Raw genomic sequence first — 13,982 nt, forward strand, 5'->3', positions numbered from 1 at the left:
AGTCATGTATCTACAAGGCAAGGAACGCCTTGGATTGCCAGCAACCACCAGAACACAGAAGAGTCAAAGATTCTTCCTCAGAGCCTTCAGAAGAAGCATGGCTTCATCCACACCTTAATTTTTGACTCTTAGTCTCCTGAACTGTGACAGAATACATCTCTGTCATTTGAAGCCACTCAATTGTGATAAATTCTTATGGCAGCCACAGGAAACTAACCCAGGTGGATGGAACTGGAGGGTTGCACACCAGTTTTCAAATGCATCTGCCTTGACTTGATGTCTCTCACTTTTGCCCACGTTTTAATGGCCAAAGAAAATCACATAATTTAGTCTGTCTTCAAAGGGATGGACAACGTAAATCTGAGGGGAACCAGAAATCTGGTGAGCAAGGCCGTATTTTACAGGAAAGGGATCAACCATGGCTTGGATTCCTGAATGAGCATATTGAACTTTGAATGATTATAAATGATAACGTATTATTCATTTTGTGTTTTTGTTTTCAAGTTCAGTATTCCTTATGCTAGAATTATACCGAGACTCTGAAAAAGAATAAATGTGTAAGTTGGTATTTTCTTTTGGGTGGGTAATAAACCATAATTCATTCAATCACCAGACATTTACTAAATACTTACTATATGTCAGATAATGTGGGAGGAACCAGAAGTACAATGATGACCAAGACAGATATAAATCCAGCCCTCTGAGAGCTTACAGTCTAGTGGGAAGGACATGAATCAAACAATCATACAATTATATAATTATAGGAAACCAATGTCGTGCACTCGGACACGGCATGTGGGAAGACCTAAAGGTTTCTTAAAGTAACGAAGCATAAGCCGAGATCTGAAGCTTGAGCCGGATTTAAGTGACATGAAGAATGGGGACAGCAGGAGCAGAGGGGGCTGAACATTCCAGGCAGGGGAATCAGCTTGTGCTGGGGATTGGAAAGAGCATCCTCTATTATTGACTTTTATGTTTATTGCTCTGTCCCACGTACCCTACACATAGCCCAGAATACAAGCTCTATGAGATCAAGAATTTTTTTAAATATCTTTTGCTTATCGATTTGCCTCCAGTGCCTGGAAGAGTAACTGGCACACAGCAGGTACTCAGCAAATATGTGCTGAACAAATTACTGGGAATGTGGAGAAGAGGTTGCAGGTGGGATACGGTCGATGAGGACGGATCTGATGACGGGCTACTGTAGTGGTCCAGGGGGCTTCTGCTAACATCATTGGCAGTAAAGAGGGACAGAAGTGAATTGATTCACTTTAGAAGTGAAACAGGTAGAGTTTACTGTTGGTTAAGATAAAGAGTGAAGAAAATACCAAGATTTATCCCTAGGATTCACCTTGTCTCAATAGCAGTGATGTTGGGGATGCAGGAAATTTACCTGGGTGTGGGAGAGGCAGTCACAGACAGGCCTGGGGTGCAGAGAAGAGGCTGGGCTGGGGATAAAATTCTGGCCAGTTTCCTTTAAACTTTTTTATTTGTCTATATCACATACTACAGCCACAATGGTAAAAAAAAAAAAAAAAAAATTAGATCAGGGGTTGGCAAAGTGTGACCTAGTGCCTGTTTTTGTAAATAAAGTTTTATTAGAACACAGCCACACTTGTTTATGTCCTGTCTATCATTGCTTTTACACTACAACAGCAGAGTGGAGTATTTTTTTTAATGCTTATTTATCTTAGAGAGGGAGCACACAAGGATGGAGAGACAGACAGAGAGAGACAGAAGATCTGAAGCAGGCTCTGCACTGATAGTGCTGGGCTTGAATCCACGAACTGTGAGGTCATGACCTGAGCCGAAACCAAGAGTTGGATGCTTAACCGACTGAGCCACCCAGGAGTCCCAGAGTCGGGTATTTTTCAGAGACAGATTGTATGGCCTGCAAAGCTAAAAACATTTATGACCTGGCCTTTTATAGAAAGTTTGTATAAAAAGCTCATTGACTCTTGCTTTAGATAATAAAGAAGAGGAATCACAAGTTTTTCTACTGGTCCTCAGGGCAAATTTGTTACCATGAAATTTTCCTGAGCCTAGTATGGACTGTACTTCAGATGTTCCCTCTGGTTTATCAGTTTAACCCATCTGCTTCCCAAATTTGGGAAGTTGCCCCCAACACTGGTTCTTCGATGGACCCCTGGCATGTTCATCATGTTATATGTACTTTTACTTCAATTGCTTGTTACATAGTAGGTGGTCAATCAATATTTCCTGGTAGAACTGGAGGCAGAAGGGCAATAAATTTGTTTGGTCTGACACCTTGAACTGGAAGACTAAAATATTTTCTCAACCATATAAATCAAGAAAGCTTTTATTACCCATGTATATGGAGCTCTGGTTTTTAAAGTGATTCCAGCTTGCTAGAGGACATACTTTCTTGTGTGTCTTCTTCCTATGACTTCTGGATTATTATAACATAATAGGTGGACCTATTAACTTCATAGCTGGGTCCCATGTGTCTTAGTAAATGATTTTCATTTAGATGGTCTAAAAAAAGTAAAATAGATATTCTGCTTGTTTTCTTACTCTCCATCTTTCATCACTGTACTATTACACAGTGGCTTTTCTTGTTAACAAACCCATATTATAGTCCAAAATATTTTTTAAAAATAATAACCAGGCTTTAAATGTGACATATGAAAAAATGAATTGCTTTTAAAGTTCTAAATAAGACATCTATTTTAATCTATTTCAATGCTGATGATTTCTCTTTATTTTTAAAAATAAATCACCCTGCTTCAATTTGAAAGCCAATTGTCTGTGGAGGCACTAAAATTATTTAGTCTATTCAAGTGATAATGTACAATAAAGTTTACCTATTTTTAAATAGTTGAAGTATAATCGAGGAGAAAGAGTTTTCTTAAAACAATTAGTATAAAATTCATTTGAAATAATATGAGGGGTCGGGATGAATAGATGTTTCTAAAAGATTTAGGTTTTGTTCATTAAAATGCTGAATGTATTTAATATTCATTGCTAGCACTGAACATGGGCCTGAAGGCTAAGGTTTATATATCATGTACTTCATTAAAAAGAAGAGATTGTTATGCAAATCTGTAGTATATTCAGTAACTTTCCACAGAGAAAAAAAGAAAGCACATATAGTAAAGAGTTTTAAGATAAAAACAAGGGCGAGTTAATTACCTCTATCAACATTTATTAGCTATCCATGCAAGTAAATTTCACTTAGCAATTTGTTCTTCTCCCCCATATTTGGAGATTTATTTTTCTACTAAGGGAAAGGCCTTGGAATAATAAGGCATCTGGGCATAGGAATTTAAGGCACAAACCAGTTAACAGAGTCTCCATTTCCAAATGTAAAGGATGGCTATTTCTATGCTTTGCACACGGTAGTGCTAATAAATTTCAATACATTTTCTATAAGACCTCCAGTTATTCTCTGGGGTAGCTACTATCACAATTCCCATTTTACAGATGAGAAAAGTGTGATGCACAGAGATGGACAATATTGCACAGAATCACAACCATTTCTAAGTAGTAGAGTGGGGGGTTCAACCCAGTCAGTCCGATGCCAAATACTTCAATATTATAGCTTTGCCTCCTATTTATATGGTTTACGTAAACAGTGCCATACAAAATTTAGGTAGCCAATAACCAGAAGCAAGAAATTACCACTATGGTGTGAATTTTCCTCAAACTTATCTCAAAGCCTTCCTTTTTTTGTCTCTCTCTTTCAACTCAAGAGATCAAACTCAAGAACAAAATGTCAGATCCGGTGCAAGTCTAGATTTTTTGTTTGAGACTTTTTTCCAGAGGGATTCCCTAAACAACAGGGAAGGGTCAGAAGACGTCTTTTTTTCTTTTTTCTTTTTGTCAAGGAAACAGGTGATCAACATTTCTGCTCTGCAGGTTCGTTTGTCAGAGTTCTAAGACCAGATTGGTGCCTCTGCTCATAAGGTAAGTACCCTGTCAAAAGCATCCTGCTTGCTTTTTTTAGGCAGGAAGAGAAGTCATCATTTCTATCAATACATCATAGGCCCTGAGAAGTCCTTCAAAAAAGAAACCAGCCCAACTTGGTGCAACCCAGCATTTCCAAAACATTTGGTAATAGAGCACATCTTGCATGTATCAGGGATAAAATTTTAGACAAGTCTAAATCTCCCATCATGACCACATACGAGCCGTAACAAAACCCCCACTAAACTTAGAATAAGGGCCTTGAAGATGGAATGAGTCTTAGGCGAACTCATCCATCAAATACAAGGAATATTGAGACACTCAGATCCATCTAGCTTGCTTTTCAGCTGAGGAAACTGAGAATCGAAAAGATTTCATCTTATAGGAAGGAGGAGAAAGAGTTCTCTTACTTCCTGACTCAAAAATTGTCCAACTATACATGCACCTCTTTGAGGTATGGGGACCCATCCAGAAAACAGTTATAAACACATCTTCCAAAAAAAGGAGACTACTTTGTGGAGATTCTTGCCCTATATATTGAGTCCTTACAGTCACTGGTTCCACTGTCCCTAGAGTGAGAGACCATCAAAGTGTGCATTCGATGTTAAAGCATCCTGCGTATCTATCCACTGGTGTCATCTGTCCTTCACATGATTGGGCAGTTTGGGTCTGTTAAATGTATACGTTACATATTATCAACATTTGGTCCATGAATTAGCAAACAGGGTAGCATAGGCTTGGAGGTAGAGCCTCCAAGGTATATTTTTGTTTCCCCCAATATTGTTGGGAAATTACCTTTGGTGGGATAAACCCTCACTTGGAGAATCCTAAGCAGTAAACTGCTAACTCATTTGTTTACTTCTAAAATGTCTGTGAGCTGATAGATGCAATTCACCATAATGAAAGTATTTCCAAGCCCTAGCCAATGATCCATAGTAATTGTGCTTTTATGATCTTATTACACATTCTCCCCTCCACTTCCTCCTGTGTTTGTCTGTTTAATAGACCCCCATCATAATAGCTGGAGGTGGAGGAGAGTGAGTGAGGTCAGGAGATGGGTTTACTGGGGTGCTTCAAAGTGTTTTCCTTGTAGAGCCGGTGGGGCCCCAGAACCCCACCTTGACAGAGGTGCTCATTGTCTTCCTTAAAGCTGATGAAAAACCACAAATCTTATCCCAGCACAAGCTTCTTCCAATTATTCAGTAATATTTAAATTAATTAATTGCTAGTCTGATTTGTAAATTGATCTCTTAGACATTCAGTTTGTGTAAAATAGTAGATTTCAAACTTTTTCCCTCCTCAGCGGAACATCCAAGTTTTGGTAAGCACACCGTCAGATAAAATTCTTCCTGACTGCCTGTCATTTCTGGTGTTTTCATATGCAGATGGGGCAGGGGTAGCTGTGAAGAGAGAGCACAGGCAATTTTATCAACTAGAGACAAACTGGGTCTGTAGGCACTGTTGAGAAAAGCCCCATGAGAACCACTCTACACCACACGCTGGTACCAGACAGTTCTTTCCAGGCTAAAAGTCTCACCACGACCATGTTCAAAGTCCTAAAGTGATTTTCTTTTCTTTTTTTTTCCTTTTATTTTAAATTCCGGTATAATTGGGGCGCCTGGGTGGCTCAGTCGGTTAAGTGTCCGACTTTGGCTCAGGTCATGATCTCGCAGTTTGTGAGTTCAGGCCCTGTGTTGGGCTCTGTGCTGACAGCTCAGAGCCTGAAGCCTGCTTAGGATTCTGTGTCTCCCTCTCTCTCTCTCTGCCCCTCCTCTGCTCACGCTCTGTCTCTCTCTGTCTCTCAAAAATAAACATTAAAAATAAAAAGATGTAGTATATCTATACAATGGAATACTACTTGGCGATCAAAAAGAATGAAATCTTGCCATTTGTAACAATGTGGATGGAACTGGAGTGTATTTTGCTAAGTGACATAAGTCAGTCAGGGAAAGACAGATATATGATTTCATTCATATGTAGAATTTAACAAACACAACAGATGAACCCGGGGGAGGGAAGGAAAAATAAGATAAAAACCAGAGAGGGAGGGAAACCATAAGAGTGTCTTAAATACCAAGAACGAACGGAGAGTTGCTGGAGGGGGGTGGGTGGGGAAATGGGCTAGAGGAGCGATGGGCATTTAGGAGAACACTTGTTGGATGAGCACTGGGTGTTATATGTAAGTGATGAAGCATTGGGTTCTACTCCTGAAACCAATACTATATATTCACTAACTTTCACTTAAATAAATACATTCCAAAAAATCTGAGAGCATTTGGAGTGTACCCCCAATTACTTAGAGACAAATCTGGATCTGGGTCAGGGCTTAGGGGCTCATCCAGTAAAATGGAGATAATGATGGCTCCAGCCTCAAAGGGCTGTTATGGGAACCAAATGAAATAATGAATAAATATGATCCATCAACTGCATCATCATAAGAGCTCAATATATGTAAACTATCAATAGCCTCATACCTACGTGACAGGTAGGAAATGACAGGTGGGCAAAAACAAAAGGACTGAAAGTATTAAATGAGATCATGGACAGCGTCTAGCAGACTATATGGCATACTTTGGTACCTAGTATATGATGGTGATGATGATGAGATCGTGTTTTTTTGACTATACGTGCACCTCTTTCAGGTATGGGTACCCATCTCCAACGCCATTATAAACACATTTTCCAGTTCACGGAAATCTGGAGTAAGAAATAAAGGAAGTTAACATATTCTAAAGGGCTTACTTACCACAGTGCCTGACATATAAGCGTTGGAAAAATGGTAGCTATTATCACTGTATGTTCTTTTATAGCATTATCTTCCTTCAAAGTAAGTCTATTTATATATTTTTTTGTTTCCCCCAATATTAGGCCTCTGGGGGGTATTTTTTGATTACCAAATGTTTGCCCCAATTATGAGCCATGATATCAAATGAGGAGCTCTTGAAGCAAAGAGTATGAAAGTACAAATCATCTGCAGTATATATTTCGAATGCTATTAATTACCTTTCCTAAACATCACAATAAATTTACTGAAAGTTTGAGCAAACTTGGGGTTTGACCACATGTTGGCAGAATTTGGGACCTGTGGTCACAACTGCTTTCCCTTCATTCTACTGTGGCATGTCTGGTCTTGAGGCCTGCTTGTTAATCTTTTTACCCCAATTGTACTTGGAGAGTGCTGCTCTGAGGTTAGATCTGAGGGGGTCCAGTCTCAGTGCTGCCATTGACAGCCTGACCAGCCTTGGGGGAGACACTTAAGCTCTTAGAGTGTCACTTCTTTTCTCAATAACATGGAACTAAAAATAGTAATACCTGCAGTACAGGGTTGTTAGGAGAATTAAAAGACAATGTACCTGATATAATGAAAGGACCCAATGAAACATCTGCTATTATCAAAGGAAAAGGGTACTGTGCCAATGTCAGTGTCCTGGTCCTGACAATGCGTTCTGGTCATGTACGATGCTATGTTGGGGGCAGCTGGGTGGAGGTACTCAGGAACTCTCTAAATCATTTTTGCTATCTCTTGTGAGTATAAGATTAGTTCAAAATAGTTAAAAAAAGGAAGAAAGAAAGAAAGAAAGAAAGAAAGAAAGAAAGAAAGAAAGAGAGAAAGAGAGAGAAAGGGAAGAGAAAAGAGAAAAGAAAAGAAAAAAAAGGAAGGAAGGAAGGAAGGAAGGAGTGAAGAAGGAGAGATGGAAGGGAAGAAGGGAGGGAGAGAGGGAGGGAGGGAGGGAGGGAGGAAGGAAGGAAGGAAGGAAGGACGGATGGAAGGAAGAAGACAAAGAAAAATGGGGAGTCTCTTAATACAAAGTCAGCAAAGCTGACCATTATCAGGCCCAAAGTCTTCTGGCCTGAGAAGGTACCTGTCCAGCTCCAGTGGCAGGCAGGTCTCCCTTGAACTTGGGGAAAAGCACACTCAGACCACACAAACCAATGCCCTTGCTCTGACTCTGGAGCACTCCAGCTCTCTGCTTCTCACCACAGCTGGGAGAGGCTCTGGGAACCAGAGGGCCTGAGTGCCAGTCCTTGGGCAATGAAGGTTTTCATTCTAAAACAAGAGATTGGCATTCTGATTTCACGACCCAAACTGAGGAGGCCTGGTTATCCTAAGTGCCCTGCTCCTTCTCTGGAGGTGCAGACAGGTCAGGGAGACATTGGACTATTGTCACTGGGTCAAGGTGAGAGGTCACCTGTGACTCCTTTTGTGACACAGCCAGAAAACCTTCCACCCAAAAGTACAATGTTTCCAAGCAACAAAAATGGAGGATTTTATGCTTTTCCAGTTCTGGTTTCAGTCACTCCCCGAACAGCACAATGCAGTCCTACAGAACTTTCCACAATGATAGATATATTCCATATCTGCCCAGTCCACAACAGTACAATGAGCCTCATATACCTGTAGAGCACTTGAAATGTGGCTTGTCCAACTGAGGAATACATTTTTCAATGAAATTTAAATTTCAGTAGCCACAGGTAGCTAGTGACTACTCTATGGTACAGTACAGGTACAAATCAAAATTCTTCTATGCTGCTGCAAAGATTCGTCAAATGTAAGGCTGGGAAGAAACACTAAAGATGTCCCCGTATCTCTACTCGTATCGTTTTTGTACAAAACGTCTTGTATAACCTGAATGGTAGGAGAAAAATACTCAGCCCACAAATACCATGGGTGATCTGCTTCTATGGAAGATGTGTTGGTCAGAGAAACGTATTAACCCGTTATGATAAAAATGATAATAGCAAACATTAAAGTAATCTCTTACTAGATGTAGCAAGTAGTGCTAAGTGTTTAATATGCATTATCTTCTATACTCCTCCCAACATCCCCAAACAGTTATTATTAGAACAGCATCTAACATCTACTGAGCACATGCCGTGTGTGAGGCATGATGTTAAAGCCTTACATGCTTTGCCTCATTTAATCCTTACAACCCTGTGAGATAAAGTACTAATATTACCCCATTTATAAGTCCTGCGATTTTGTGCAAGCTTCCTAACCTCAGAAAAATAGAAATACATAATGTATACATAGAAGTATATAAAATAATAATAAAAATAATTTAAAATAAAAAATAATAATTTTTTAAAATTAAAAATAATTAACAAATAATAATAATTAAAAAATAATAACAAATTAAGTGCCTGTGTGGCCAACAGCCAGCTTCAACATCTGAACACTGCCAGTGCTCCTGAAGTCCTTGGAGTGCTTCCCCAAATATGTATCCTGATTTTTCGTTTGCTAACTACTTCCTAAGTTTGTGCTTTGTAGTTCTGCTGACTACATACAGCTCCCTAAATAAACGTGGATTCTTCTTTGAACTCCGTTCCACATGCATCTCTGAGCTCTTAGTCTTCTCCAGGTTCTGCAGAACTTGATTTTCTGAATTCCTCAGGAATCTTTCATTTGCAAGTAATAAAATCCAGTGCAAACTGGCTTAGGCAAAGAAAGAATTTACGCAGTCTAGAAAGAGGACTGGTCATGAGTTCAGGCTGGTCTTCAATCGTGTTTTGGGTTGGGTTGGTCTCCTCTGCCAGGGTCTCTTGAATGATCTACCCCAGCAGATCCCGGATGACACTCTCACTGTTTCCCATTTAGCAAAAAGGGGGCTCTCTACCTGCCTCCTGCACCAGGCATCCTAGCAGGAATCTCAGGACTGAGTTTCAGAGGACCATTCTGGGTTAGGCACTCATCTCTGAGCCAATCACTACAGCCACAGGGATGGAATGTGCTGTTGGACATGATTGTGACTTGGGGGTATGACGCTGATACACATATGAGGGTAGCCCCACAAGACCTCTTCTATTTAAGGTGAGAGGGGATGGTTTGCCTAAGGAAAATGAGGTACTGTTCACAAACAAGAGAGGGTTGGGGTACCTGGTGGACCCAGATAGTTAAGGGACTGACTCTTGATTTCGGTTCGGGTACGATCTCACAGTTCATGAGATCGAGCCCTGAATCGGGCTCTGTGCTGACAGTGCAGAGCCTGCTTGGGATTCTCTCTCTCTCCCTCTCTCTCCCCTGCTTGCACTCTCTCTCTCTTTCTCTCTCAAAGTAAATAAGTAAACTTAAAAAAAAAAGATGGTGGACATGGATAGGTAAAGGCAAGACAGGTGTGCCCCACTTCTAAGCAAAGAGGGTAACTCTGACATACCTCAGTCGCTGATGCTCCAGGTACCCCCTCCCAAGACACAAGAAACAACCTAACTGCTCCTGTGCATGGCTGACCTCCTTAACCTCTCAGGATGTTTTAAAAATTATTCTATTCCAAAAGGAAAACATTACTGAGGACTTTATCTTTGGGTTTTCATTTTTATATACAATACTCATTGACTCTAAAAATGTACTTTATTTGTTTAAATCGGATAGTTATGTCTCTAACTTCCTACTGATGACTACATATTCTCTCTCTCTACCAGAGTGAGGTAAATGAAAAAGAAATTAGTGGGTGTTATTTCAGAGATGTATGGCACAGAGATCAGCAGAAAAAGCCAGAAACAAACAAAAAAGCAACCCATGATTACTCATAATAAAGATTACCGCCAAACAATGAGACTTTATGGGGCTAAAATTATGAAATATTTATAGACCAGTTCATTTTGTTTGCCACTGAAAACTAGTTTTCATTTTTCACATTTCTCTCCCTACTTCTGTTAGAAGCCATGGAAACAGCCCTCTCTTTTTCTCCCCTATGCAAATTGATTCACCTCAGCATGTACTGACCTTTTTCCTTGGCGTATTCTGTTTTTGACTGTGGCCATGTCAGTTGTAAAAAGCAGTGAAGAACCTGATAATGAATGCTTTCACAAGATAACAGTGTGAAAACCTGACCTTGAATCAATGAGAGCACAAGTGCTTTGCCGAATTAAAAAGAAAAATAGTCATATATATCAATGACTATTTTTCTTCCTTAAAATAATGATAGTCCTCAACAAGACTTTCGGAAGGAAAAACAGTATGTCTCATTCTATAGACCTATTTTCCCCAAATTGGCATGTCAATCACATTTTTGTAAACCGAATCATCATTTAAGGTCCAGGGTAACCCCAGAAATATTTTCAGTGAATCATGGAATAATCTTAATTCTAAAGGGAAAAAATACTTGTGAGTTGTCTTACATAAGTTCTTCCATTTAGAGATTTGGAAACTGAGGTACATGGTGAAAAATGACTTAACGGAAGGCATGCTTAAAGAGTTTCTTCTGTGATTTGTATTACTATTCTTTTTTTCTTTTTTCTTTTTTTTTTTTTTTTTTGCTAAATGCAGATTCTGTTTTCAATGTTCACTTAAAAGAAGGTAGGCCTAAAGGATCAAAAGATTGCTTTCTTCACAAAGCAAGATTGCTTTCCTGTAGTTTAAATATAATTTATCATTAATTGTAAAGTTTGTAGATAAAACTAAGTAGCTATTGAAACTAAATAGCTATTTGAAAGAAAAAAGCTTTCAACTGGGTGTGACTTTGCCTCTCCCTCTTCCCCCCCAGAGGACATTCTGTAATGCCTGGAGACTTTTTTGTTTGTCAACAACTAGGGTGAGGGGGTGCTACCAGCCACCAGAGGGTAGAAGCCAGGCACGCTGGTAAACATCCTATAAGGATTCCTTTCCTACAGAAAGGAATGATCTGGCCCCAAACGTTAATTGTGCTGATGCTGGGAAAGCCCCTGTTCAATGAACCCATTACTGCAGGTGAAGATTCCCACAAAGATAATATATCACCTTATTGTACTTACTCTGCTGATAACCGCTATATTAAAGTGTCATAATAATGCTATATCCAGCTGTAGAGAAGTTAGTGTCAGAAGTCTTCCAACCTATTTCTGTATTTACCTCTGCTTCTTCCTTCCTGCGAAATTGATCTTCTCTAGAAGGTCAACCCCTCCTCCAAGGCTTGGAAGCTACTTAAGAATAAATCTGGCTGTGGGGTGCATGGGTAGCTCAGTCTGTTAAGTATCAGACTCTTGATTTCCACTCAGGTTGTGATCTCACAGTCATGAGAGAGCCCCAAGTCAGCTCTTCCCTGGGTTGGGGGTGCAGCCTACTTATGATTTTCTCTCTCCCTTTTCCCCCTCCCCCTTCCCCTGCCAGAGCAAATGCACACGTGCTCTCTCTCTCTCTCAACAACAACAACCCAAAAAGAATATATATACACACACACGTGTGTGTGTGTGTGTGTGTGTGTGTGTGTGTGTGTGTGTGTATGAATAAATTCGGCTGCACGTAACAGAAAAATCCGATTTCCTCTGGCTTCAACAAACAGGAGTTTTGTTTTCCGCACAAAAAAGAAGTCTGTAGGTGACTATCCAGGATGGTACACTGGCTCCATGATGCCACCAGAGACAAGGGATGGTTCTACCCTTCTACCCAGCCATTCTTAGAACTTTGGTCCTCATATATATCCCCTCAGGGTGGTCAGATGGCAGTTCCATTGAAAGCCATGGGGGAGAGGAGAGAAGAGCAAAGGGTAAAGGATGCCTGCGGGTTGACAATGTCCACCTCTGGCGACCATTCCAACTAGATACTCACCGGTTAGTCTCTAAAAATCACACTCTGTTCATTGCCCATGTGCACTCATCACATACAATAATGACATAGTTACCTGTTTTCTTGTCGTGGCTCCCTTGGGCCAACCCAGTAGATGACAAACTCTGTAAGGAGTAGGTGGTAGCCTGGTCCATGCTCTGCCCAGCTGCCCTCCCATCCTTCTTCTGGTTCTGTGCTCCCCTCCCTTAGCTGCCTTAAACCTTTGCTGCTAACAGTAGAGCCTGGGTCAGGATTAGTCAAGGCTTTCCTCTGTGCAGGGAGACAGAAAAGCCTGAGTGTTTCCATCCTGGGGGCTGAGCGGGGGTGGTGGGGAGACGCGGTGGGTGGGGCGGTGGCCTGTAGCCAGTGAGTGCTAACACAGGACTAGGAAAGCCTACTCCCTCGTCTTGAGTAGGACACAACTTGGAGGTGTAGTTACCCTCCAGAGCTCCCTGCGGGAACTGCCGAAGACTGGAGTTTTGCCTGAGAGCACCACCTGGCTTGCCTTCTTCCTTTACTAGTTCTATCCTCCTGCCCCCCCAACCCCACCCTCTGCTTTACGAGGGTCTCCCGGGAACACTGCATTAAGAAATCATTTTCACAAGAATCTTTAGTCTGCTTCTGGGGGACAAATCATGTTGCTTTGATTCACCAGCGCCTAGCACAGAGCCTGACACATAGTGAGTGCTTGAGAGCCTCGGCAAGACTGCTTTAAAAAGCAAACAAAACAACGTTAAACTTGACCAAATAACCAATTCTAGCGAAAAGAAACATTTGAATTCAGTCAAGTTCATATGATTCAGTAACAGTTACTAATTCTCTATATAAGTTTGATTCAGTTTAGTGGAACTCAAATTCAAGGTAACCTAGTCAAAGTTGGATATTAAATTTTCATTAAAATTTGAGGTGATGGATCAATATAATATGAGCAGGACTAAGATTTTAAAATGTGTCTCAGGGCACCTGGGTGGCTCAGTCAGTTAAGTGTCCAACTTTTGATCTCAGCTCAGGTCATGATCTCAGGGTTGTGAGTTCAAGCCCTGTGTTGGGTTCTGCACTGGATGTAAAGCCTATTAACATTTTTTTTTCTTTTTAATGTGTCTCATTTTTTTTAATGTTTATTTCTTTTTGAAGGAGAGACAGAGCATGAGCGGGGAAGGGCAGACAGAGAGGGAGACACAGATTCTGAAGCAGCCTCCAGGCTCTGAGATGTCAGCACAGAGCCCAACGTGGGGCTCAAACTCATGAACTGTGAGATTATGACCTGAGCCAAAGTTGGAGGTTCAACCGACTGAGCCACCCAGGTGCCCCTTTAATGTGCCTCATTCTTTAATTAGCTTTAGGTTCCCACTGAGAAGCCCAGGAGTCTCACCCTACTAGATGTCACAAAACCCTCTTTTTGGTAAGCAGGCTGGCTACAATGGCATCCCAGAAGCAAAGCTACAGGTAACATTAAATAAAGTTGCTCCAATGAGTGGAGGTCTGGGAAGAAGGATGAATTCCTAAGGGGAGTTTAAATCTGTGCAGAGCTCTCCTG

The 13,982-nt window shown here is 40.8% G+C and overlaps 1 pseudogene; it reads left to right on the plus strand.

The window, feature by feature from the left end:
- LOC122213119 overlaps window positions 1-13,982 on the plus strand; it is a 51,010-nt pseudogene that overhangs the window by 4,792 nt on the left and 32,236 nt on the right.

This window comes from Panthera leo, chromosome A2 (genome assembly GCF_018350215.1).
Source record: "Panthera leo isolate Ple1 chromosome A2, P.leo_Ple1_pat1.1, whole genome shotgun sequence".
Taxonomy (NCBI): domain Eukaryota; kingdom Metazoa; phylum Chordata; class Mammalia; order Carnivora; family Felidae; genus Panthera; species Panthera leo.